The sequence below is a fragment of the Bufo bufo genome, chromosome 7 (assembly GCF_905171765.1).
Source record: "Bufo bufo chromosome 7, aBufBuf1.1, whole genome shotgun sequence".
Classification (NCBI taxonomy): domain Eukaryota; kingdom Metazoa; phylum Chordata; class Amphibia; order Anura; family Bufonidae; genus Bufo; species Bufo bufo.
The window spans coordinates 81,739,046-81,742,221 of NC_053395.1; positions in this window are offsets into that span (position 1 = coordinate 81,739,046).

Genomic DNA, 3,176 nt, shown 5'->3' on the forward strand with positions numbered 1-3,176 from the left:
CCATTATCTGCAGACCTGCTGCTTAGCTTCGGGAACGAGGATCTGTGTTTTACCTCGTTCCCAGGGCGGCTTTACTAGCTGGGTGGCTCCCTGCTCCTAAGTCTGCCTTGAGCGCCGAGCTGATCACTCGGTGCTCGACTGGTTGGTCTGTCGGTCATGTGACGCTGGCCACTATAAATACAGGCAGCCTGCTGGCCACAGGTTGCCTGTTAATTTAGGTTCCACCTGTGATTTGGTCTTTCCTGGCGTACTTACCTCCTGCTGAATTCCTGACGATCCTCTGCCTGCTCCTTGTGTACTTTGCTGCTCTCCTGGTATTCTGACCCCAGCCTCCTCCTGACGATCCTCTGCTGACTCCTTTGGTACTTCACGTCTCTCCTGGTATTTATGACCCCGGCTTCTCCTGACAATTCTCTGCTTGCTCCATTTGTACTTAGTAGCTTTCCTGGTATTGACTCGGTCCGTTCACGTCCTGTTGTTTGTCTGTCTGTCATCCCTGCACTTATTCCAAGTTAGGGATTGACGTCCAGTTTTCCCCTGTCATTAGGACTCGCGAGGCAAGTAGGCAGGGCCAGGGGTAAGGGTGGAGCGCAGTGGTCACTTCCGTCCCCCCTGTGTGTGTGTGTACGCGACCGTTACTATAACTCGCCTTAATCCAGTTGATCGGGCAGCCAGGCTTCTCTTCTGTCTTCATCTATGCTGTGCACAGGAATAGGACCTTTGATGACGTCACTGCGCTCATCACATGATCCATCACCATGGTGATGGATCATGTGACGGACCATGTGATGAGCACAGTGACGTCACCACAGGTCCTTTTCCTGTGCACAGCAAAGATGAAGACAGAAGAGAAGTCGGGCTGCGCGATCAAATGGATTAAGGTGAGTTATATTATTTATTTATTTATTTTAACCCCTCCAGCCCTATTGTACTATGCATTCTGTATTAAGAATGCTATTATTTTCCCTTATAAACATGTTATAAGGGAAAATAATAATGATCGGGTTCCCATCCCGATCGTCTCCTAGCAACCGTGCATGAAAATCGCACCGCATCCGCACTTGCGGATGCTTGCGATTTTCACGCAGCCCCATTCACTTCTATGGGGCCTGCGTTGCGCGAAAAACGCACAATATAGAGCATGCTGCGATTTTCACGCAACGTACAAGTGATGCGTGAAAATCACCGCTCATGTGCACAGCCCCATAGAAATGAATGGGTCCGGATTCAGTGCGGGTGCAATGCGTTCATCTCACCCATTGCACCCGCATGGAAATATCGGCCGTGTGAAAGAGACCTAAAGCTTGCGGAGCTCGCAGTCACACACAGGTCCACATATGAAAACATCTATCACTTCTATATGCTGCTGGCCTTTAAAACACAACTTCAATTCATAAAATTCATCAATTAAAACCCATATTCAAAAAAAGTGCAAAGATGATAAATGGGTATAATTAAGTAGAATGTATGCTGAAGGGTAATACCCCACTGTTCATATGCCACAACAACCGAACTTTAGGGTTTTTGGCACCCGGACCCGAACCCGAACATTTACGTAAAAGTTCGGGTTCGGTGTTCAGCGATTTTTATGGAGCTTTTTGAAAGGCTGCACAGCAGCCAATCAACAAGGTCATACTACTTGCCCCAAAAGGCCATCACAGCCATGCCTACTATTGGCATGGCTGTGATTGGCCAACTGCAGCATGTGACCCAGCCTCTATTTAAGCTGGAGTCACGTAGCACCGCCCTTCACTCTGCTCAGATTAGTGTAGGGAGAGGCTGCAGCTGCTGTGAGGGAGAGATCAGGGAGAAATCTTATCAAGAACTGATTTTTGTACTCAGCGATCTACAGCAAAAGTATTTTGTGGGTGCAGTGCACAATTTTTTTAAGCCTGCCCTGAGCCAAATACTGCTGAAAACAAACTTTTTTTTCTTCAGTTAGTCAATATCAATACATGATCGGCAGCCATTTTATGCAACGATAGTGCACCAGCACAGGCTAGCTGCATGTCTGCAAGTCCAGAAATACAGCTTTGGCATACTGGGGTGAAAAAAGCCTCTGATGTACTGCACATCTGGGATTAGACAAGCATAAGTGACTGTCACATTTAGGACAGAAATACAGCTTTTTGGTTAGGGTGAAAAAACCCTCTAATATACTGCACATCTGGGATTAGACAAGCAAAAGTGACTGTCACATTTAGGCCAGAAAAACAGCTTTTTGGTTAGGGTGAAAAAACCCTCTAATATACTGCACATCTGGGATTAGACAAGCATAAGTGACTGGCTCATTTAGGACAGAAATACAGCTTTTTGGTTAGGGTGAAAAAACCCTCTAATATACTGCACATCTGGGATTAGAGAAGCATAAGTGACTGTCACATTTAGGACAGAAATACAGCTTTTTGGTTAGGGTGAAAAAACCCTCTAATATACTGCACATCTGGGATTAGACAAGCATAAGTGACTGTCACATTTAGGCCATAAATACGGCTTTTTGGTTACTGGGGTGAAAAAAGCCTCTAATATATTGCACATCTGGGATTACACATGCATAAGTGACTGTCACATTTAGGCCATAAATACGGCTTTGGCATACTGGGGTGAAAAAAGCCTCTGATATACTGCACATCTGGGATAAGAGGTGCATAAGTGAGTGTCACATTTAGGCCACAAATACCGCTGTCATATAGAGTTAAAAAAAAAAAAATTGTGCTATACCCTACATCAGGGTTTTTATTGGTGGTTAATTATTTTTAACAGACTTAACCACTTTTTACTTTGCTTTGTAAACGCTAACTATGAGGAAAACATCTAATAAGGGACGCGGTCATGGTCGTGGTGGTGGTGTTGGTGGAGCCTCTGTTGCAGGGAGAGGACGTGGCCGTTCTGCCACAGCTACATGTCCTACTGAACCTACTACCTCAGGTCCCAGTAGCCGCCAGAATCTACAGCGATATTTGGTCGGGCCTAATGCTGTTCTAAGGATGGTAAGGCCTGAGCAAGTACAGGCGCTAGTCAATTGGGTGGCCGACAGTGGATCCAGCACGTTCACATTATCTCCCACCTAGTCTTCTGCAGAAAGCACACAGGTGGCGCCTGAAACCCATGCCCATCAGTCTGTCACATCACCCCCGTGCATATCGGGGAACCTGTCTGAGCCTCAAGTCATGCAG